The sequence below is a fragment of the Thunnus albacares genome, chromosome 13, assembly GCF_914725855.1.
Source record: "Thunnus albacares chromosome 13, fThuAlb1.1, whole genome shotgun sequence".
NCBI classification, from domain to species: domain Eukaryota; kingdom Metazoa; phylum Chordata; class Actinopteri; order Scombriformes; family Scombridae; genus Thunnus; species Thunnus albacares.
In genome coordinates this window covers 2833683-2859479 of record NC_058118.1, presented here as the reverse complement: position 1 = coordinate 2859479, position 25797 = coordinate 2833683, and the positions used below count along the sequence as shown (strand labels likewise).

Genomic DNA, 25797 nt, shown 5'->3' with positions numbered 1-25797 from the left:
CTTCTTCTAAGGTCCTCAGAAATCTCGTTTGTTTGAGCCATGACACACTTCCACAGACCTGTGTTGTGAAGCTCAGAGTTTGACAGTGAAGACCCAGATTTCTCTTCTTTAAATAAGGCAGGGCCTCCCAGACTCACACTTGATTGTCATCCCATTGATTGAAACACCCAACTCTAATTATCAAGTTTTAGGACTTGAGTGGAAATCTGAATATTTTAGGTCATATTTATGCAGAAATAGAGCAAATTCTAAAGGGTTCACAAACTTTCAAGCAGCACTGTGTGTGTATATATACATATACATATATACATATATATATACATATACACACACACACACACACATATATATATATATATGTGTGTGTGTGTGTGTGTATATATGTATGTATGTATGTGTATATATATACACACACACACATACATACATACATACATATATATATATATATACATAAACACACACACACGTATATATATATATATATATATATATACATATACATATATACATATATACATATACACACACACACACACATATATATATATATATATATATATATACACATACATATAAATTCTCTCTCTCACCCCCCTCCCATGGGGGGTGATGGTGTGTCTTCCTCAAGCTCGGGTCCTAGGACTGCTCTCTTCTGGACAGAGACCTCAGGTGTTGTACCTGGAATCTGCTGGAGCCACTCTCCCAACTTGTGGGTTACAGCCCCCAGTGCTCCGATTACCACTGGCACCACTGTTGCCTTTATTCCCAACATCTTTTCTAGCTCCGCTTTCAGCTCTTGGTATTTTTCGAGCTACTCGTGTTCCTTCTTCTTGATGTTTCTGTTGCTTGGGATTGCTACATCTATCACCACTGCCTTCTGTTTGTCGATCAACACGATGGATCTGGAAGTCCCACAGAATCTTAGCTTGGACATTCTCAACCACCTTAGAAGGTGTCTTCCATTGTGACCCTGGGACTTCCAGCCCATACTCAGTGCAGATGTTCCTTTACACTATCCAACCACATGGTTATGGCGTTCCATGTATGCTGTTCCTGCCTGCATCTTACACCCTGCTATTATGTGCTGAACTGTCTCAGGAGCACCTTTGCACAGCCTGCACCTGGGGTCCTGTCTGGTGTGGTAGATCCCCGCTTCTCTTGATCTTGTACTAAGTGCCTGTTCTTGTGCTGCCATGATTAGTACTTCTGTGCTGTCTTTCAGTCCAGCCTTTTCCAGCCACTGGTAGGATTTCTTGATATCAGCCACTTCTTCTATCTGTTGGTGTTTCATGCCGTGTAGGGGCTTGTCCCTCCATGATGGTTCCTTCTCCTCCTCTGCGTCATTGGGTTTCTGCTGCCTGCGGTATTCACTTAGCAGTTCATCTTTGGCCATCTTCCTGATGTATTCCTGGATCTTGGTTGTTTCATCCTGGACAGTGGCTCTGTTGCTCACCAGTCCTCGGCCTCCCTCGTTCCGCTTAGTGTACAGTCTCAGGGTGCTGGACTTGGGATGAAACCCTCCATGCATTTTGAGGAGCTTCCTTGTCTTGACATCAGTGGCCTCTATCTCCTCATTTGGCCAGCTTATTATACCAGTGGGATATCTGATGACTGGCAGGGCGTACGTGTTGATGGCTCGTATCTTGTTCTTCCCATTCAGCTGACTTTTGAGGACCTACCTTACTCTGTGTTGGTATTTGGCTGTGGCTGACTTCCTCGCAGCCTCCTCATGGTTCCCATTTGCCTGCGGGATCCCAAGATATTTGTAGCTGTCCTGAACATCTGCAATGCTGTCTTCTGGTAGTTCAACCCCCTCGGTTCTGATCATCTTCCCTCTCTTTGATGCCCTCTGACCACACTTATCTAGTCCGAATGACATCCCAATGTTGTTGCTGTAGATCCTGGCAGTGTGGATCAGTGAGTCGATGTCTTGCTCATTCCTGGCATACAGCTTGATGTCATCCATGTAGAGGAGGTGACTGATGGTTGTTTCACTTTGGAACCGGTATCCGTAGCCACTCTTTGAGATGATCTGGCTGAGGAGGTTCAGGCCTATGCAGAACAGCAGCAGGAATAGGGCATCACCTTGGTATATGCCACACTTGATGGTAACTTGTGCAATTGGCTTTGAGTTGGCCTCCAGAGTTGTTTTCCACAGCCCCATTGAGTTCTTGATGAAGGATCTTAGTATCCTGTTGTTTCTGGGCCCTGCTCATGTATTGGGCCATGTGCCTATTCATCTTAGCTGCTAGGATGCCTGACAGGAGCTTCCATGTTGTACAGAGGCAGGTTAAAATAAAGTAAAATAAGTTCTTAGTAAGTATGTAAATAAATTTGAGTGTTTTGTGCCTAAACAGGAACACAAATCCTTAGTTAAAATGCCCCTAAGACTTGTTTCTATTCCCTGTAACTGGGGAATGTGTTCCTCACATTCAAGTCTAGAAGAATCAAGCCTGTTTTGATACAACTGCAACTATTTCATTTTGGTCTCATAAAGGAAATTTATAATGCTTATGCTTTGACATGATGTATTATATTAGTGAAGGCAGCACTTTGTCCCTGCAAGCTACTGTGGTTACATGAGGATTTTAGCTACATAGTTATATGAGGCAAACCTGTATTAAAACAGACAGTAGTACAGTAGCTTCTGACTGCGGCTAATACATTGGTGTGTTTAGAATCCTCATTGCAATTAATAACTATGAAAAGACTTACACTAATGTTATCCTTCAAACAATCTGCTGCTTGGGGCAAACTCTTTTCCACACCCTTAATTCCTCCTCAATACATGATGCTTCCCTTGAGGCTGTGCATTTATCAAACTGATAGTGGTATGAGATAAAGTTCTGGCCAAAACTCCCACAACTTTTCTGATCTGTGTGTGAGACTCATATGGTATAGCCTCCTAAGCTTCAGCTGGTTGAGCCATTTATCATAATGACACACCTACAGCCTACTATAGACAACATCACTGCTCGGTTCTGCCCATTGATCCCAATCAAAGACTCAAAATGATGGATTGCAAATATCAGTGAATCAAATTGGTTGTGAAAATGAAGCTTCAGTTTATTAGCCGTTGATGATCAGTACATGCATCCGCCTCTACTTAATATTTATGCCATCAAATGTCACTTAGCTGAAATTGTGACTGTAAATCATGTTAACCAGAGTGCCCTTCATCACAGAAGAACCCGGGAGCCTTGTTTGAAAACAGCTGGAAGTACAGTACAGTTAAAGTTATTTTTGCTGTTGTTGTTTTTGCTGAAATGTATGATGCGTCAAATTTTATGGCCTCATATTACTCACAGTTGACACAATTTATGTCTGTAAAGGAGACAGAAAGTGTGACAATTTATCACCTTGTCACCCTTCCTGGGGATCATATCACTCATTCAGCTCTATGACACATTCGTATTTTGTCAGTATAAGTGAAGTAAAGCTCTTACAACTCCAAAAATACATCAAAGTTCCTAAGTAGTTTTAGCTGTTAACTGCAATGAAAGGCAAAGTTAACTGCAGTATTTCTTGTCAGTGTTCTTTCTGGAGATGCAGTGAAGCGTACCTGTGCCTGTCAGCCCCAAAAATATGTAGATAATTCCATTTCAGGAAAAGTATGCACCTATATATTTCATATATAATGAAATATGTAGGTACATATATGTGTATATGTATGTCACATGACATGTGAATTTAAAACCTAATTCCCAATTTATTGTTATAGTTCATGTGACCAGCCTTAAGCAAAGAGACTCTCAGAAAAACAAACCAAAAGAGAGTCTCCTAACTTGTTACTCAAAAAACCTCAGTAACTGTTACTCAGTAACCGAGTCAAATAACAGATAATCTACTTTGGATTTGGGACATTGGGATATTGTCTCACAAGCTTCACAACGCAACAATCATTGACAGTGAGTCACTACTTACACACAGTAGTGGCATTGTAACAATGGGGAACACAGGCTAGCATTCATTGGAAATGAGAGCATCCCAGTCTTTAAATGGATGCAAGTCACTGAATAGGCGACAGACGGCACAAGCAAGAGCAAGCATTCAAGTGTCATGAGGCTGCTAGATGTAACATGAAAAGGGATTACTTAACCAGAATCCAGCGGTTCTAAAGATATTGGTACACTACAGTATGGCAGTGTTCCTATTGCATACAAATGCACTTGGTTTCATCTAGGGCTGTTTTATTGAGAACAAGCCCTCATTGACTAATTCATCCATTATTTACTGAATCAAAATGGGCGATAGCACAGGGAAATCAGTGTGCCAGTGGTCATTCATACTACAAAAGCCTCCATGGATTTGCTGAATGGTAGTACTCATTTGTTCATTTGGCATTTTGTTAATTTTTTTTGACTTTTACATATTTTCAGTGCTGTTTGGAACTAGCCACATTATGGCTATGTGGGTCTATGGTTAGTTTCTTGTATTGTTATTGTGATAATGCCATCAGGTCAGTCAGGGATTTCATTTGTGTTCTTTAGTTTCATGTAAACGAAGCTCAGTGGGTTCTTTGTGTAATCAATCAAAAGCAGTGATGTTGAAGCAGGTCATCAGAACAAGGTTGAAGTCTCTTCCCATTAATGACTGTGTTATGTGCTTGATGCTTGTAAAAGTGATTCATTACAGTAATGTACTGCTTGAAAGTATGTGGCCATTGGCTAGTTCAAATACTTTGCTTTGATGGAGTATTTGTGTTCAGTAATCCAGTCTATTGGGCAGCAGTGACAGCCACAGGGACCAGCCACAGGGAAGTAGAGTTACAGCTGATGAAGGGCGTCTGGCTGCACTAATCAATATTTTTATGTGAAGAATGGGTCAAATGATTAGGTAATGTGAAAGCAGCCGCTTGTAGTGATGAACCTGCAGAGAATTATCATCCGACCCTGCTGTTCCCCTCAGATATAAGCAATTGTTTTTGTTTTTTTACTTTACCAGACACAACTTTATGTTTTGGCTCAGTCTCACAGATCTCATCAACCTGTTTCAAACAGCAGCAGGCAGCTTTTTTCAGTAAAAGAGCTCAAACACTACCTGCCAAGCTCCAAACAGCAGCAACAAAACCCAATTTAACTCTTGTTCTTTGTCACAGATCACAGATCAGTCATTGTAACTGTTAGTATCTTTGGCTCATGGATTTTGGATAACTTGTGTTCAGCATGGACCATGCTTGGTAAACAAAAGGTTTTCTTCTTGTTCCTTCGGTTGGATGTTTGAGCTTCACTGTGCACAATGATGTTTGTTTTCACATTAATCTGCTGAAAGGGGAAAGTTTCTCTGTGCTCACCTTAAATCTGAGTTTAGGGCTTGTACCTACAAGCACAATAAGTGACACTACAACTAGTTTGAAAGTCAATCATGGGCCAGTATTCAATTTACACAAGTGTGATGTGGAAACTTGAAGGCTCCAGTGCACAAACACTGAGAGTGAACTTTACAATGAAGTAGGAGACATCTTGTGTCCAGCAATTAAACTTATGAAATAAAAAATATTTGAATATTCATACATTCTGGATTTTTCCAGGGAGAGGGAAGGGATGACATTTTCAGGATTCTATGAGGTAATTTACATTTTTTTGGAAAAACCATATCAGACACACATGAAACACACTGATCTGACATTTCTGGAGAGGATCATTTAAAATGATAAAATGATACATCAACTGGATTATTGCCATTTACCAATCTGGGAGCTATTTTAGTTGCTTAACTAGCTGCTCATTTCTGCTGCTTTTACAGCTGCTGCTGCTACCTATGCATGTCAGAATACACCTGCAAGCTCTGTTTCTTCACGCTTCCCCATGGGGAAGTTGCACTGATCTCTCCCTGCTCTGTATGCTTCTCGGGGAGAGATACAAAATACAGCTTTGACGCCAAATTTCAATATATTTACATTTATTCCAATTAACATATCTAGATTTATACTGTAAATTAGTAGACTAGAGGGGGTACTCATTCTGATTGAAGTGCGCTGGAACCTTCATATCCAAAAACTAGTAATGAATTTGTCCAGTATCCTGGAAATGGATCTTCTTGGTGGTACCTATACAAATATAATGTAGAATATATATGATCAAGTGACAAGCACTGCACATTTTCTTTGTATTTTCTATATCTAATTTATTCTAACCTCTACCTTTAATTGCTTAATGCTCATATTTTCAGCCAGCTTATCCTGGAAAGCATTCATAATGTTGTAATAATGTTAATGTAATGTAATAATAGTTGTGTCCCTTGGCTTCTTACTCACTTCCGCACAGCTGGCCAATCACAGCATGAGGTGGAAGTGAATCAGACATCAGAAAAGTGTGGGAGAGAGAGTTCCAAAGCTATTTGACCATCCGGCAAGCAGTTCTGACAGAGTCTACTGGCACCTTAAGTACAGCCTCACAGAGCCTCTAGCATGGCTGTAGAATGTAAAATGCAAAATGTTGCCTTCTTGAGATTAGCTGTGCCCTAGTTCAGCGTCTGGACCCTGCAGAGAACATGATTCTTATTTCTGGCCAACCCAAGCTCAACATTGCATGTATTTCTTTTAGTGCTATTAGGCATCCATGTATATATGTGTGTGTGTGTATATATATGTATATCTCAACAGATACCTGAACAGAGTAGTGCTCTGTTTTGGTCAATTTGGAAATGAATCACAGTGTCTATAGCATCAACTGTGTAAGAGTCCTAATAATAATTACTGAATTACTTTGTATGTACCAATTAGTCAAAAAACAAGGCCTTTGAATATCTGTGCACCAAATCATAAGTGCATCTACTATATGTGGTCATGCTTGGTTGTAAAGAGCTACATTTCTTTTGTGTTAGTCTCCACATTCACTGCCTCACACAAACACAGCCAGGTCCAAAACTGGTACTGTATCTAGGCCAGTGAGTGGTGGACTTGCCTACTAACACAGTCCTACACACTCATATGCTGCATTTTACAAATGGAACTCTGTGCCCCCTTTCAAAAAGAATTCACTTTTGTTAACTGCCAGAAGTGTGTTTCTGAATGGAGTCACAGCGAGGTCATGGCACTGCCTCACTGTTTACACAAGTACTGGAACCTAGTCACCCAGAAAACAGCTAGAACAAAAAGACTCACTACCAAGCTGCTGGTTGCATGTTTTCAACCCATACTGATAAGAAGAAGCAATCATTATTTTTAATGAACGAGTTAATATTTTATAATACTATTTCATTTGTTGCCCACAATGATTGCATTCAGTTATGCAACTCAGTTCTGTACCAGTGCTGTGTGTGTTTGGAAATGGCAGTGACCTTTATAAGTTCTTCCCTTGGGGTACATAACCCTATTTTGTGATGGCTGACTTCAAGCATTAATGACTCAGGCAGCATTAAACTTGAAGTTTGTACTTTTTCTAAATTTACTCTTTGTTTATAACAACAAAGACTCTGACAATGTAATTAAATTTTATGTGAAATTCCTGGATATCATCAGGGGCCAATGGTGGCCTTGACGTCTATTCTGGATAACATCTGCTCACTTCATTAGTTCAAAATGCATACTTCCATTTGTATTTTCATGTTTTACTTCACTGTACTGTTAAAGCTGCTCGTTGCGTAGCTAGGATACCATCTAAACTAACCTGCATGCACTGTTACATGTTGTTAACTTAAAAAAGAAAAAGTTTCAACTTAAAGGTATAAGTGAAAGGGCTGCCTTCAAATTTGAGCTTAAATTAACAAATAAAAATAGTTCTAACACCACCAAGAGTTATCTTGACTGAATACTGCATGTTGTATAAACTCTTAACCTCGTTTGGTGGATTAAGATCTCTTAATTTATTGAACTGCTCAGGTAGTTGATTTTAAAGTTTAAATCTAATTCAGATTAAATTTGGTTGTATTTACAATACATTGTCTTAATTGGAAGAGTCAGCTTTCCATTTGACACAGCTGTGGTTGCTGCTGTTACTCTGTAGAGTCAGTATAAAAATAGCATGCAAAGCTGCCCTCAGTGTATGGGGGTAGTGACTGAATTCAATACTAACCTTCATTGTGGTTTGGCTTTTTAAAAAAAATATTTTAAAAGAAAAAAACACGACTTATTTTAACATGTATTACAGACACACAGCAAGTTTCCATCAAGTATGTTTTCTTCAAATTACAAAATAAGGGTCTTGAGAGAATTTTAACTCTCAAATAATACATGCTGACACGTCTGTTAACATGTTAACTGTGTTTCTTTAGAAACTTAATTTAATGAGTTGAATGAACTCTCAACAGCAGTTTCATTCAACTCATCATTTCAAGTCAAAAGTCAGAAGAACTCATGTTTATAAGTTCTGTAGTATTGTATAGTATTGAAATAAAAACCAGACCATCCATACCAAATTTGTATATTGAATTAAAGTTGAAATTAATTAAGTTATATATTTAAGTTAAGTAAATAACAAAATATTAGTTGATTCTACTAAATTACTGTATGATCTTTTACAGTGTAGTAACCAAATTACCCATTCCCACAACTGGAGCAGTTCAGCTAAATTAAGCTCCTTTTTCAACTGTCTACAACAATGTTTTGAAAGCATAATTATATGTGAGCTCATGACTTCTCTTTGTAATGAGATTAAAGATCAGAAATGAATCATTTTTATCCAAACCCACATTCTTGCCTGTGCATTTAAATTTTTTCTGTAAAAAAAAAAAAAAAAAAAAAAAAAAAAAAAAAAAAGCAAGCAAAACATGAAGCAGGCATACTGTGAGAAGAAAGCAGCACAGCAGGAGCAGTGCGTGGATTTTCTTAATGCTCACAGCAGAGTGTGAGAAACTAAAAGGTCATGAACATCAACCTTCTCTGAGCTGAACAGAAATGTGGAAGAAAACATCTTAGCTTCAGGATGTTGCCACATAAAAGAGAAATGAGAATAGAAACATGAAAAGGAAGTTAAGTGCAGAGGTGCAGATGTCAGCTGGAGTTCAGTTACATACTGTCGATGTCACTCAAACTTTTACAGTGATAGATGGAAAAAACTGGAAGCACTGCCTTGGCCTCGACCTTATGAAATGAGATGTACTTGTTACAACGCTGTCAGTTTCACATCAATAATCACAAGCTTTGCAAAGATGGGGCTACACTAAGTCCTCTCATACACAGTCTTTATATTCAGACCAAAGCATGTCACCACAAGCAAACAAGACTTTTTTTTACAGAGCTGCTGTACATGTAACCAGCAACAGCAATGCTGATATTTAGGCAGATAGGTGTAAACAGGCTGCAAGAAGTCACTGACATGAACAGGAAGCAGAGAGCAAAGTACAAACATGACCACTAGAGCGTAGTTGTCGAGAACCAAACCATGCTTTAGTCCAAGGCACTTAACAGGAGAGAAGTTGTTGTTTGAAGGGAGGTTAGACAGGATGGAAAGCATCAACAGGAATTTCATCTGTTCATATTGTGGAAGAATCTCCAAACAAGAGTGATAAGACCTAAAAAGTGTATTCAAACGTCTCAAGTAGAGCAAAGATTAAGCTAGTATGGTGGAGACTTCAGAGGAAAAAGGAGGGCATAAGATAACCACAGCTGTCCCCTAACCCAAACCATGATCTTTCCCTTACCCTGATCAGAAAACTGATTTATTTTGCCAACATGTCATTTGAAGTGGTTCTGGAAGGTACTGATAAATGTCCTGCCGGTAGGGGCGTTAGATGAGAGAGTACTGATATTTCATTCTGGAGGGCATTGACAAATGATGTGTTTTGCTGTTTAATTTGGAGGACATTTTAGCCATTTCTAATAGTAGCCACAAGTGTAATCTGCTGCTTATAATACATAATATGGTTCCTGACAGAAGAGGGAGGACAAGGAGATCTAACACTGTATTGGCAGTTTTAATAACAAAATATTAGTACTGGCTTTTGGAATTCCATCATCTATCACACTTGTCACTGTTGAACTCATGCAGAAAGCCTTCAGGCTGTGAAAAATTACCAACATACACCAACATACAGTACAACTCCTTTGTATCCTATCATGCAGTAAAATTTAAAAAAAAAAAAAAAGACGTTGAAAAAGAAAAGTATGAGACTACCACAGATGGTGACACAAGCTGGTACCAACAAAATTGAAAGAGATGCTGGAAACCAAAAAGTCTGGAGGTAAACCAGGAAGGCCCCCCTGCCTGACAAATCCATTCCCTGAGGGTGAAAAAGGAGGAGGTGAAAAGAAGCAGCAAATAGATCAGCAGCAACACTCCTCACATCGGAAAAGAAGGTGAAAAACATTCAGGAGAAGCTGGAGCAGCTCTCCTGACTGAGCCAAGTGTGCGGAGCAAAGCCAGGATATCACTCCTGACAAGAAAAGGTTCAAGAGCTCACTTGGTTTTGGAGTGCAGTGAAAACTGGCTGGAGCCCTCAAATCTACCTGCTGGAAATAACAGGTTTTGTGAGCACCTTGAAAGCTTTAGAGCAGCAGATACAAAGAACTTGGAAATCTAAAGCCGAGGTTCATGGGAACTATGAGAAGTATGATGGAGAAAAATGACCCCACCCCACCCCCACCACTTCAACTTTTAAAGGCATTGTTAAGCTTTGTATTATGTGTTTCGATTGATAGAAGAGTTTGACTTATTTGTTAGTGTGTCGGCGCATGTGTCTCGTGTGTGTGTTTGATGCATGGCGTGTGGCTGTATTTGTAGTCTGAGAGCAGGACAGTACTTTCCGTTTGATCATAGATCAGAGGCGCTGCATGGCCATCAGAGTTCTGTCTGCCATCATTTATTGATGAAACAACAATTTCAGCAAGACCCAGCCCCCCTCCCCCCTTTTACATCACCAGGACAGCTCAGATCTTTCGCTAACAGACGAGCCCTGAGCTGAATGTGAAACCTGCTTATTTCTCATACTTCACAATAACAAGGTCATTGAATGGCAGCAATCACTTAACACTGGACACATACAATCCGTCACGAGGCCACGAGTCTTTGCAGAAGTCGGAGACAGGAGAGCAGTTAGCTTCAATTTAAACTACAATTTTATTTAATTTGATAAACCTTATCTTTATTCATTGGAACTACTAATAAATCATATTTTTCATAACATTCTCAATGCAGCTACTAATAAAATGTTAAAGCATATGATACAAAGGACCTTCTGTTCACATTTTAGCCCTATCAGCTGGGCCTGTTTTCTCTTTGAGCTGTCACATCTCATTTGGTGTTATTTTGCCTTAAGCAATGCAGGCACCAGCCCCTCAACACTGTGTCACTGCTATTGGTGCTGCTCGGACTTCAACTAGGCAATGATGAGGTCATATTCGTTAAAGAGGAACATCTTCCACTGGGCAAAGTCAGAGAGGATGAGCCAGTGGATTCGCTTTGGGTGTAGTGTTACTGGTCTTGCTGAATGTACTAGATCAGGCTTATTATAGACATGGTGAGATTTGCTTTTAAGCTATAGGTGGTCCTTGTTCAGTTATGGAAGTGTACTCATTCATTCATCTATCCAACATTTTTAAAACTACTCAGAAATTGATTCCATGTATCAGTACATACTTTTTTAGGTTTGCTCAATGTGTTGTGTTTATTCATAATACTCTGCTGATTCTTGGAAGCACTAAAGACACTTCAATGTGAACCAGAGCCTTTCTAGTCCAGTGGTTCCCAGGCAGCAGGATGATTAGCAGAGTAAGAAATAAGTAGGAATTCACAGATCTGATCCACAAGATATGAATCGGCTGTGAGGTGAACGATCCACATTAAATACAGCTTCTCTCTCAAATGAAAGAAGCTGTAATGAAGGCTGTAATTCAGTGTTCGGATGGATGTAAATGATAGGTCAGTCACTGCAGCCTCAGTTTGTAGTGTCACAGCTATGCCTGTTAGCCTACATGAAAATGATCACAATGAATTTCAATTTGGGGAAAACAAGAGAGCACTGATCTCACATCAGCAGATAACTCAAATTTAGATATCTGGAGAGAAAAAGGTGGATTGAAGGGACTAAACTAAATCCTGCTACACAAATGAATGTATATCATGTTTGCTATGTTCTTGTAAAACACAGATTTACCTTTTCAGGCCTGATTCAAACTATCCAATTATAGCTGCAACCCAAAAGCATTATTATTCCAAAATATGAAATATGACATGAAATTGGAGGTACAGTGTAAACAGCATTAGCTGTAGCTAACTAGATAGCAGTGCTAGTGTACAGTCACAATAAATGCCAGTAACGTCTTTCCTCACTTGCCTCTCAGAGAGCTACAGAGATAAAAGTGTTTTTCTGAAAGATAAATCCCAGGCTACTTTTGAAAAACTACAATCGTTTAACAACACTTAACAGTGTTTCCTAAAATATTTCCAGCATCCTAAAAGACTCTTCCAACCATCTGGATTTAAAAAAAAAAAAAAAATTCACACAATAAAAAAAAAAAAGATTTTAAGTCTGTGTTCCAAAGTGCAACTCTCCACAATGTCCTGATGGGGAATGACATATGACCTTGCTTGATGTGTGCAACACTAGAAAAATATCAACACTTATAGCGAATGCTAAAATAAAGAAATGGAAACTAACAATAATATAATAAAATATACTGGACAAACTTTGGTTCATGTCATACAAATCAGGCAAGGTGCTTATCAAACAAAAGATGTGCCATTTCTGTCGACCATTTTTTGTTTGGATTAGAGAATAGAGGGAATAGGAAAACAGGGTAAAAATCTTTGTTGTGAACGGAATATATATTTTGTCTTGTTTTTCAAAGATCATAAAAGGATTTATCTTTATCTTTTGAGAAAAAAGGGGCTGATTAATTAAGTGCCTCAAATGTAATTATAATAAATAAGAGGCACAAACTCAGGCCAGACCAGAGGAGCAAATATACACGTTTCTCTTTACTTGCTTGGATTACAGTTCAATGATATCAGCCAGATGTATAAAGCAGCAAAAAGACATTAATAATAATAATGATAATAATAATAAATAACATTTTTGAGTTTAAAGGTGCAGCACTTAAACGAATACTGGTGACAGTGAGAAATCTGTGAAGCTTGTTTGGATTGTACTGTGTGATTCACATGTATTGGCTTTGAGAATGTTTTTCCACCATTATAATAAATAATTAAGTAAGCAACAGAAAGTGGACAGGTAGCATTATTGATAATGGAGCGCAACTGAAATGATTTAGCTTTTACTTTTTTATTTGCATCTATAGTAAATGTTACATGTAGCCTTTACTACGTAAAATGCAGCCCTGGCATACCCTGATAATAAATGAATAACTTATATCAGTGATATGATAATGAGATATATGAATATTTACCATTAGCATAAATACAGCTTTCTAATCCTGTTGGATTTCTTACCTGCCAACAGTGGCAATCATCCTTCTAAAATGAAGTGTATTTAATGGATTACATTTTACTGTGCATTGCATATTATATGTTTAGCATGCAAATACTGGCTGTGAAATGTCTTCATCTCACAAAAATCATGTGTTGTCCATCAAATGTCCCAAAATCTTTTAAGCTCCTATAATACAGTTCTCCTTTATGTGTGTATATACAGATTGTATGATGATAGGGTTGTAAATGTTATTTTTTTTGCTCAATAACACACGTTTCATGATGACATCCATAAGCAATCCTTCACTCATTTTTCTCATTATGAAAATGGCAACAAATGTACAGATGCGACATTCATTATGTGAAGATATTGAATGTTTTGACACTAATTAATGTAAATGCTGTAAAATGTCAGTATGATAATATACCTGCTGGTAGTGAGCTCAGCATAGACTCCTGCTGATGAAAAGTGTTAGCTAGCATGCAGACAAAGACCAATCCACCGTACTGATTTAGGAGCAGCCGTAACTGTGCAGTACAGGATGTAGTGACCTTTTCAACTCTGCATGAGCAAAGTTTTTAAGGACAAAAAAAAAAAATGATGCCAATGACAGAATGCAGAGCAGGACACAGTTTGCTCAACTTCTCCTTTGCTGTCTGTTCTCATAATGCTGACACCCAAACACTGACACGCATGATTTGGGATGTCCCTGAGCATTTTGAAGAGCTTTAAATACCATTATGTCTGGACAGCAGTGAAAGATGTCTACGGACATCTGCATGAATTTTCCCCAGCCTTGAAACAGCGGAGCATCGTACATCTTGAGATGCTGCTAGAAAGCACAAATAGAAGAGATGCCTTGAAAATGATTTCTGGCTTGTGTGCCTGTAGGGATCCTTGTGTTCAATGTGTATTTACAGATTTTGAGTGATCAGTTGGTTTTGATATACATTTTAATATGTTTCTGATAAGTTTGTAGGCTTATTATTTTGTGTGAACATATCAGGAACAAAGTCAATACAAATAACATGTTTTATATCACTCTATAAAATGATTATATTACTTTTGATTAAAAAAAATCAAAGATATTTATCATGGATGTTGCACTATCAAAAAAAACTAATTAAAATAAAGTCATCAAAGTCAAATTGAAATTAAAATTCCATAAAAAAGTTACATTTTACATATTTCTCGGACAGCGCCTGCACTGTACATCACAGTAACTCTCATCTCAGGTGCACTTCATTGTGGTTTTGGGTCTTGCAATAAATCTTTCCACCGCTGTTGGATAGTGTGACTTTTAATACAAAATCCTCAATTTCACACTTGTCAGTGGAGATGTAGTAGACCTGCAGAGCTGTCATGATTTCTGAAAGTGTAATGATCCAGTGTGAAAGTAACAGTCACAGAGAGACAGACATCTGGGCACAGTAATGGCATACTAATGACCACGAGCAGGTCACAGTTTTGTGGTGACATTCATCTAATCTAATAACTAATAAATGTCAGGTGGTCGTTTTTTTCTGAACTGTGCCAGTATTCACATGTTGGATTCTTTTGGTGAAATAATTTAATTGGGATTAGAGCTGCATGTGTTTTTTTTTAATGCTGCAATTTATGATTATTTTCATTTTGGATTAATTAGCTGTGAATTTCAAAATTTCAAGTAACTTAAAAAGACTGAGGAGATAGAATTGAGTCATTTTACAGCACAGGAGTCACCCTAATCCATCCCAAAGATAATTTTTCTTGTTTTCCACTATACAAGCCCTTTAATATTGAACTAACAAAATATAAACAAATCATCTATTAGTAATTGATACACTTACTACCAAACCAGTTACCAGTGAAAGTTGTTTGTCATAACGGCAATGAAGTTCATAGCTACCTCTGAGCTACAGACTAAAACCCAATTAACAACAGAAGCCAGATTATTCAGGCTATATTAAGTTCACATGTGTAATAGTATCCTCCTGGGAGGCTGACACCTAATGCCCTTGTCTTGTGTGAAGAACTCTTTTGAGTGACTGATGTATCGTAAAGGGAGACGTCAGCTGTCAACCTGGCCTGTCACACTTGTCAGCAAGTCAATTCATTAATCATGTTTGACTCCACATGGGAGAGTGCCCTCCATTTGGCTGAGGTCTAAAACACCTGTGGCACCAGGCCAAGCTCTCTGCTGCTAGCTGGAATCCCATCTGGAAGTGCTATATGTCAAGAACATGCTTTGAAGGAAGCATATTAGACAGGATTGATGTCTATCATGTTTCTTCAAAGTTTGATGAGATGAAACTTTCACAGAAGTTGTGTACGCCGGGGATGAAAAAGCTTTTATCTGTGTGGAAAAAAATATTGCTGAGGCTGGTGAGTTTGGGAAGGATGTTGAGTACATTTGCTGACACTGGACAAAATGACTGAATACCATCTCTAGATGTCTCACAATAATGGACCCTGATTGGCTGACAGAGGCCAGCAGCAGCACAGGTTTTACAGTTCAAATTCCATCTCTACATTGGTAACCACTATCTACTACTGGTAAAAACTACTGTGGCATGATCCAGGCTGTAACAAAACAGAATTACCCTTTAACTGTGAGGAAAATAAGCCTTCTAATAATTACTTTTTTGGAAAATGGATATTATTTGATTACGGCAATAATATAAATGTAGTTAACTCGTTAACTTAGGTTCGGGAGCAGAACCACACCTCACCCACACCTCTAATCACCTACCTAGCATTTATACTGAGTCAACCCATCCTGCCCTGTTTGTCTCACATTTCTCGAGATCAGACACACAGTGCTTCTCGCCTAAACACTTTATACAACAACTTCGATTTAAACAAAGACACAACTAAAAATCTTACTACTTAGCATGGATCCAGACTTGCAGATCTACCCGACAGATTCAGACGGCGATCTGTTATGACGATGTGTTCGACACAGGTCAACCAGACTCGCAGCAGCAACCAGACCGCAGCCAAACACCCCGGTGCAATCGCTTGCGTTCGGTGATCAGCGTACCTCAGTCCCGCCGGAGTCTCCATTCAACCTCCACCAACGAGATCTCAGGCCTCCTCTCCTTCTTCAGCGAGGGCTGGACGCCACGGGCATGGTCCTAGAGGCCAGCTATCTCCATTAAGAAGGCTTCCAGCTCCCCGCTCTCAACCACGGCGCACTCACTGTGCGTCTTCATCTGCCAGGCGGCAGTCTCCGCGTCCACAAACTGAGCCGAATATCAGAGACTGGACCGTTGCTCGCCTCCAACGTTTCCTGCAAGGTAAAGGCATTCAAATTCACCACAACGCACACAAAGCCGAACTTTATAGACTGTATTCAGCCTCCACCAACGCAGCGACAGACTCCGTACCTCCCAAACTTCCGGGTTCCTCACCTGAGCCACCAGCTGCCAGTGTCATCAGGCGTGACATCACACGGCCTTCGCTGCCTCAGCCACAGCCTGCATCATCAGCCCCCTCTGGTGGGCGCCAGGTTGTATGTCCCTACCATGCCTTCTCCCTCTGTTTCTGATTTCTCTCTGGTCGTTATGGACGATGCCTGCAAAATGGAAACAGCAACTCAGCACGCCCGTTAAGAAGCCCTATGCTGGATCCTGACAAACATCCACAGTCTCCCTTACATTATCCATTTTCTTGATTATTCTCTCGTTGTCATCCCACCACCCTCACCTCCTTGCCACGGGCTTAATGCGCTCACAAACTCTTTCTCTGAACTCGGCGTCCCTCTTTCTGAGGAGTAAACATCAGGGCCTGGCACTTCCATTGAGTTCCTTGGCATCACACCAGACTCAATTTCCTTTAAGGCATCTCTGCCCTCGGAGAAAATACAGCGCATCTCTCTGCTCCTGTCAAATTACCTCCTGGCAGACAGATTCACCAAACGCCAGCTATTAGCCCTCCTTGGCTATCTTAATTATGCCATCCATTCCAATTCCTCAAGCAAATCTTTCTTGTCCATCCTTTTGTCTAAGGCTGCTGCTGTTCCCTCTCTCCACGATCATCATGGACGATGCCTGTAAAATGGAAATGTGCATGTGACTAAATTTCCCATCTTCTTGGAATGGCATTTCCTTCTTTTTCATCCCCCAGCCAACATTCAACTTCACACAGATGTGGCTCCCTCCACTATGAAGGGAGATGGTTCGCCTCTGCTTGGCCCCCAGTGTTCAAATCCCTTGACTCAGAGTCCTGTTCTCCTTCATCTGCGCTTTACGAGCCGTACCTCTCGGCCTACCAGCCTACCAGCTGCCTTTTCTCCCTCTGGACATCATGTCCATCTGCAATTTCATCACCCATGCTCATTCCATCCAAAATCCGGTCCTCCACTATCCAGACCTACTTAGCAGGAATCAACTCCTTTATCAAACTAGTCACTGGCTTCCATTATCCTTCAACCTCCCATTCTCATGTTACCATGTTAATAAAACACTGGTATAAACAGGAACCAGCTCTCCCAGCTAGACACCTGCCACTCACATCTGACCTTCTCAGCATCTGCCACTAAGGCATCACCTCAACACCCACTCTTCCTCACTGAAACAGAGCTCACGTTCAAATCGGTTCTATTTAAACCTGACTCTTTTGGGGGCCAGTGATCAGCTCGGGTGGAAATATGCCTGAGACGGAACCCCCGCACTGAGTCTCCCTCCGCCCGGTCTTCAGTACATCCTCCCAGACCAGCCCAACAGATGACATCTTCCTTCTATCCTCAATCACATCCATTCATCTATCCTCAATATTCAATACCTCCTGAATTCCATTAAACCTTTAAACAACATATTGTTGTGGCGTGGTTCTTGCTAGTGAAACAATTGTTTAAGGCTAATTCCAGCTTTAATTTCATGTCATTATATCCTCTATAGTTTTTTTTGATTGGATTATATATTAACATAATTAAGAGAAAGTTCTTAAAAATAGAGATTTAAGGATAAATCATTATTTTTTGTGTCTTTTTCTTGTCTTAAAGGTACCTTATTAGAAATCAAATACAAATCCATATCAGATCCAAAATATGCTACAGTTAGACGCTATTCTACCCTTACTATCAAATTATGCTGTAATTAGACACCACGTTTAATGCTACCAACATGGACCTATGATAACTTCATGAGACAACATAGACTGTAATTACATCAATCTAATGCCCTATTATATCACACATACCCTTTATAATAGTCAGACAAAACACTGAGAGCTCAGAGGACAATGTATTTTTTTGGCCTTCATTTAACATAGTTTCACTTTCATACAGGGTCATTTGTCGCTAATTAGAAGAAAATTGTACCCTTAACTAAAGTCAAACTGCATCAGGTCACATCTGGTCGCTACTTAACACATCCCTCGTAGCCTGGATGTTTTTCAGAGTCCCAGTGAGTTTGTAAGTAATACATAGTGTGATACATGCTTCCTTGATGCCCTACTCCCAAACTAGTTAAGTTATCAGACCTTTTAATGCCATGTCACTATACAACCCCAGTAACATTAGGCTATGGAAGCTGCCAGGACATTGCATCTTTATTTCCCATTGTTAGATCCTTACTAGACTTATTACTAGAGAGTAATTTGTGACACATTACAACAGAACTGTACGGTAAACTAAAATGAAATCACACATCTAACGCTAATCCAAAACACATATTAAAGCTGAATTGGTGTAACAACAGGTTGCTTTTACTAGATCTCTAGTTAATGGTAAATTGTATTGCTAGATGACATATTGTGCATGATGGAGAGGGTGGTAAAAATTGTGTGTGCATGGGAGAAAGATCCCACATCTGTTACTGTAATGTTAAATCACATCCCTGGTGTTTGTGTCATATTGTACTGAATAACAATGTTGACACTGGATTGGCTTATTTTTACAAAATAGATACACACTAAAACAACGGTAAGGAATTTTATACATCTATGATAAAATGTTTCAGATTTGAAAGACAAAATGATGCATATGCAAAATTATATCAAATACAGCTGCTGTTTGTAGAACAAAAACATACAACAAAGAATCCCAATACTGAACTTTTTGTGATCCTCTTATAAATTTGTCTGCAGCCATTACTAAACGAGAAAATGCACACATCTAGCCAAAGGTTTCAGCAGAAAGAGAATTGATGCCAATAGACTGCCAAGGCTTCTTTTCTTAATGTTTTTATTGGTGAAGTTAATTTGACAAAATATGATTATGTAAGTGAATCAGAACAATAGCTGAAATTTTTGATTTGTTAAATATGATACATGCAGCCAACTTCTTTCTCTATAACACAGTCCATGTGACCTTATCATAAAACACCGGTGTTCCTGACAATCTTGCTCCTAAGTGAAAGCCAGTGTGCTCAGCTCAAGAGAATGCCTGAAGAAATGTCAGGGTCAAAAAAACACATGCTACAGAGTTTGGATGTGACACACAAGTGATATGAAAAAGGCGAGATATCTTACGCTTGCTGGTGAGTCAGAAATCTCGATAGGTTTACAGGTTTTAGTATTAGAGGATTCAGTCACGACAAAAAACACCAAGACACAATGAGCATACCACAGGAATGAATGCACTGACTCCCTGAGCAGAGCAGCTTACAGGCGTCACACTGGCACTTTTAATGTGTAAACAATCATCTGTTTTTTCAGGTGTTATTCAGAGGTGACTCAGATGGCAACTGAAAAGGAAGTTTCAGGAAGGCTTTCATACAGTTCTACAATCTGAAAATTTGAGTCTCAGCTACTCTCTCATCAACCCACATATTGAGCTTTTTGCATTTCCAAGGAGTCAACTGCCGTGCTAACTGCTCTGTGAGGGTACAGTGCGGTGTGTTGAGCTAAAAATGCTAACATTAGCATGCTGATATGCTCACAATAACAATTTTTACATATGCTAAGAGGGTATAATATTTACAATGTGCACTACCTTAGCTTTTTAGCCTGCTAATGTGCTAATTAACAGTAAACACAAAGTACAGCTGAGGCTGATGGGAATATCATTAGTTCTGAGGGTACTGGAGGAAGTGTTGAACATATTGAAATGTATTGAAACCTGATAATGGTGCTAGATGAAAAGTTAGGGTATCATCAAAGTTATTACAATTCATTAACATGAATGTGTGAATGAAATTTCATGGCCATCCTTATGGAGATCACTCAAAATCACAAATATCAACCTGCTAGTGGCACTTGAGGTATCTGAGGATCATGAATGTCTGCAAAATTCGACAGCAATCAATGAGCTAGCTATAAAGATATAAAGACTGACATTGCCATCCTTCAGAGCCTAAAAGGCTCTGAACCCTCTATATGCTACCATCTGAAACTATTCACATCACGGTTTACAGGACTGTGTGATTCAAGGAGGCTAATATAGCCAGATATCTTATGTTACTTGTTTTACACCACAAAATATGTTTTAAGAAAATTAAAAATGGAATACGTCATTAGCTGGCAAGTGTGCAAAACGGCTGGCTCAGAGAGCTAACATTGGCTGATAATCTCTAGCTAACTAGTAAATAACATCGGCTAACATTCCCTGACTTTTTTTTACTGTGGGTCTATAACCAGAGACTTTCTGAATCTTTAATCAACTTTGCTATAACTCAATGACCCACAACAGTATCCACACAAATGATACTCATGCACTGCCATGTTTAAAATTTGAAATTAGCAAATTTACAAGCAAGCTAGCTCAGAGATGATCTAAGTTAGACGTCCGCTAGCTTATGAGCTTGGTAATAACATCTGAAACAACCAGCAGTTAACATTATGGCTTGTTCTGAAAAAACATCAGTGTCTGATAACTTCTTCACCTCTAAGCCTTACATTAAAATTATGTTGATACATCACCAAATACATCAAATCTTTTTCTTTTTCCCCCCTTGTGATTTAGATTCACCGTTCTATTTAAAGAGTAGGAAAGCAGACTCAAACTGAACTTTAGGGAAAATGAGAAATGTCATGCTGAGTTACTTGGTGTGCCTTTGGGAGAAGTTTGTGTTTGTGTGTGATAATGTGTGTTTGCATCAGTGTGTGTGTGTGTTTGTACGTGTATGCACGAGGAGTTATGGGTAAGGTTGGGCTCAAAATACAAGGAGACTGGTAGCGTATTACTCAAGGGACTTTGAACCAATTTCACCTTATGTAATATGACTCTGGGGAAATCAACGCTGTCACAGTGTTTATGGAAAAGATATCATAGCAGATACATTTGCAAAAGTGGGGAGAAAAATGCAGAGGCAGCATACATGCCAGTTTATGAGTGGTTGGCATCAGCAAAGGTGTCTGGGGAATTATGTTGAAAATGAAATATTAAACAGTGAACATGGGGCTGTAAATGGGATGTCTGTTTCCAAATCCAATAAATACTGTGTAGCATATTACCCTCTGAAGACCTCAGATGTATGAACACTCAAGAGCAGAATGGCTGCATAAGTGAAAAAAGTTCAACTGGACCAAAGGGACAACCATTTATCTTTCAGGGTACACATTTTCAAGTTTTTTATACGTTCTTCAACTCAACCTTTGGACTGTTTAAATGCAAAACATGACTTGTTCAGTTTATTAAATGGTCCACTTGTTTATTCAATTATTACCATGGCTGTGATTCAGCTCTGTCAGTTACATTGTGATGTTAGTCATGCATTAACAGTCTTAAGCTTGACGAAACTATGCAACTATGTACAAAAAGTATGTTTTTCTTTTTTTTAAAAGTACGTTTGATTTCTATGAAATAAAAATAATGCACCACACCCACCCCAACTTCGTAGTGTACAATCACTTTCCAGCCAGCTGAAAGTAATGTCATATCTGTTCCCAAGCAACAAGGTGTTAACAAAGATTCTGAAGGAAAAGTAAAGACACCAAAGACACATTCCATAGCAATGAGTGGCAGTAGTGCATCACTTCACTGTTTTCCTGCCACCATGAAACATAAAGAACATGAAGGACGGTGACTACAACAAACTTGTTGGAGGGCATGCAACAGCCATCATAAACTGGAGCATTGATTGTTACAGGTTTGACTGAAACTAACAATTATAACAATTATTTTCATCATCGATTCATGTGTCGAATATTTTCATGATTAATTGTTTGGTCTATAAAATTGAAGGAAATAGTGAAGAGTGTCCATCACAATTTCCTAAAGGCCAAGGTGACGTCTTCAAATTGCCTGTTTTGTCTAAAGCCAAAAGATATTCAGTTTTCATGAGCAGCAAATTTTCCCAATTAACAAACTGGAAACTAGGCCTGGGCCATATCATGATTTTCATGTATGCCACAGTAGTGGTTTAGAAATCCCAAAGGTATGATTTTCAGTACCATTATAAAACATGCTCCTTTTTCCGTTAAACTGACACAGAGACGCTCTATTAACGGGATGTATTATAGTGCACATCTGCCACCAGAGGTTAATCAGTAATAATATGGGCAACTGGAGGAAGAGGCAGGCTGAAAAAGATGGCAAACATCGGTGGGGACACAGGTCTTGTCCCCAGCCCCTGTTTGGGAATATTTTGGGTTCAGATACGTTGATTCAGCCAACACGGATGAAGCTGTGTGCGCTATTTGCTACCTACAAGAAAGTTGTGGTGAAATAGGGTAACACATCAAACGTCCTTTCACACCTCAAAGTGCATCACCCATTAGGCTGGGACGCTGGAACACTACGCACTTATATTATTCTTAAACATTGTGTAAACTCACACTACATGTTTTAACTAGCCTTCCTGCAGGGTTGTGTGGAGGGGTGTGTGGCAATTTTTCAAACCTGTGGGCGTGTTTATTTGTGCTTTAGAACATAACCACTGTGAAACAATCGGAAAATAACGTTTTGCCAACTTTGAATGCTGTGTGTTCACAAACACCAACCGACAAATCCTGCATAGTATATAGTGGAGTCAAGGCAAGAATATATCTTGGTCCAAGCACATGACAGAAAAAAGTGAAGCAAAAGCTGGTTTGCTGAGCAGGCTCACAGATAACACCGGTCACTTCGAACACTGGCGTAAACTCTGCTAGCTAACGTTAACGTTAGCTAGCAGAGTTTACGTTTATTTAGCGGCAGCATAGGTAGCACAAAGAACCTTTGTGTGGCATAACTGGGTTTTTGTAACTTAGCTGGTTATCAACAGAGCTGAGTTAAATTCTAGCAGCCACCAGACTGTATTTTTAGTGTGAAGATGATGTGGATTGTAACTTTAGTGGACATATTACATGTTGGTTAACTCACTGCCTGTTGTCAACCGAGTTGTCACCCATGCTGAGGCAAGACCTTTACCTGCTGTTCCTCATTCAGTCAGTGCAACACTGTATAGCACTAGCTGTTAGCAACTCACGCTACATAGCACGCGACTGCTGTGGGTTCAGATGTTTTGGGTCACTGTGATGTCACAACACCAAGGCCCTGTTTACACCTGGTATTAACATGTGTCTCGGGTGATCTGATCACAAGTGGACAGCTTTAAGTACATCTGTTTACACCTGGCATTAACAGGTGTCTCCACATGTGTCCTGAGTGACCATTTGTGATCGGCTCTCACTTCCCCGCTCTATATGCAAATAAACACGGACATCATTTCCGTTTTCAAAGATCAAATTCGTTTGTTATTAACCGGACTGGGGGTCCGCTCCGTCCAAAGCTGTGGTCAACAGAGAGAGAGAGAGAAGAGTTATGCAGCGATCTCCCCGCAGCTCTCCATTCAGACACTGTGCGCATTTACACACAAGACACAACAGCATAACTTCATTGATTATTTAAATCTCTGACACATTGACAGCATCGGTCAGGATCTAATGTTAATTAATGTTCTGTGTTCTTCTGCGCATCCAAAGCAAAACTGTAATTATCAACTTGACAGGACAGAGGAGACAATCCAGCAACGTTTAGCTTCTGAAATATTTTTTTAGACAGACAAGCGAAAAATTAGTGGTTTAATATCTATTCTAATTGTCGATTTGAAGAGGGAAACCGGTTAGGGGAACGGGAAAAACAGCAAAAAACGGGACGTGGGTTACGTTTTTAATTCACATGAAAAACGAAATAATTTCTTTATCCTGCTATCAAACAAGTTGAACAGCTTTGGACGGAGGGTCCTGTGCCTAGTCTGTCGTAAAATAGAGGATGTCAGTTGAGTAGGTGGTCCTTCAATGTGGCCCAGGACACATTGCGTTTACACTGCTAAATGAATGTGGCCACATGTGGCCCAGACCACCTCTGAATGTGGTCTGAGTGATCGGATCTCAATCCGTCCTCAATGCGTTTACACCTGTACTTAGAGCTGTCCACTTGTGATCGGATCACCCGAGACGGATGTTAATACAGAGTGTAAACAGGGCCTAAAACGAAAAGTAAAGTCATTTCACCTCATCTAAAGACATGATTCTTTTCGTCTCTCTTCCAATCTTGTGTCAAAGTTTGTTCCCCTTTAAATTGTGTTTCCCTCCCGTTAGAATACTGCAGTACTCTCGCCACTCAGATATCGGTAGAACTAAATGCGGCAACATCCTGTTACTACCATTTGTGGCAGCAGAGGCAAAAGTTAGTCGGCTGTCAAGTGTTGTTTAATATGTTTTCACTGTGTGGGTAATTCCATCTATGTAACTTTGATTCTTAGTTAATTTCACTTTACTGCATTTCTCCTCCTTCATAATACAAAACTGAGAACATTTACATTTAACATTCATAGTGAGAAGCATTAAAAACTATAAGATAGATAGAAAATTATAAGCTACCTTGAAAATGAGTACAAGCTGACAAGGTCATAGAACTGCACATGCATAAGACAGTGACTGAACAGGCGGCAACAGTTTAGCCTCATTTTCAAATACATTTTATTTTTCATATTTCTGAAGGCCAGCAGCCTGTGGGACACCTTGGGGAATTGTATGGGATTAGGAGGAATTCATTATTTTTCATTATCAGTGGGTTGTGCTGCCACCAGTCATGACCATTCACGTCAGCTCCACTTATCCCTTTTTAAAGCAGTTCCCTCCCACCATCATGCACTGACAGCTTCGTAATGGAGTCCAGACTTGTCTCCCATACTGGGACATGCAGAGTCGAGTTAGGCTGCGAATATATGCAACCTCAAATGTACTGCCAAGGGAAAAGATGTCATTTTAAACTGAAAACATATTTCTAGAAATAATGAATATCTGGTCACATATGCAGGCATCATTCATTCTTTTACTTTCTGTCTACCAATTTAGTTCCGTTCAGGGTCACAAGCCTTTTTATTTGCAGAATTATCTTGGCAGGGTAATGTAATTATAACCTGGGGACACAGGAAGCCGATCACAGGAACCTGTCCGCTGAAATATTTACTGCAGTTTATGAGATTATGAATTGTTTTGCCTCCACACTGAAAAATGTACTGTGACATTTTTATTTTGAAAAGCCACTGCTTCCTAGCGGAGAAGTCTTGCCCATCGCCCCACAGCTGAGTGCCACCTTTCAAACTTAAGAGATGGAGACATTCAGTCAGAATTTAC

The 25797-nt window shown here is 39.5% G+C and overlaps 1 protein-coding gene and 1 long non-coding RNA gene across 2 annotated transcripts in view; one reads left to right on the top strand and one right to left on the bottom strand.

The window, feature by feature from the left end:
• The window catches only part of opcml (opioid binding protein/cell adhesion molecule-like), a 351351-nt gene that overhangs the window by 8880 nt on the left and 316674 nt on the right, over positions 1 to 25797 (top strand). The window lies entirely within an intron of this gene.
• LOC122995063 overlaps positions 12218 to 25797 on the bottom strand; it is a 37361-nt gene continuing 23781 nt past the window's right edge. The window contains exons 4-5 of the long non-coding RNA XR_006406717.1: positions 16704 to 16867; positions 12218 to 16582 (exon numbers count right to left, since the gene is read on the bottom strand). This is a non-coding gene — a long non-coding RNA (uncharacterized LOC122995063). The remainder of the gene's footprint in view (positions 16583 to 16703; positions 16868 to 25797) is intronic.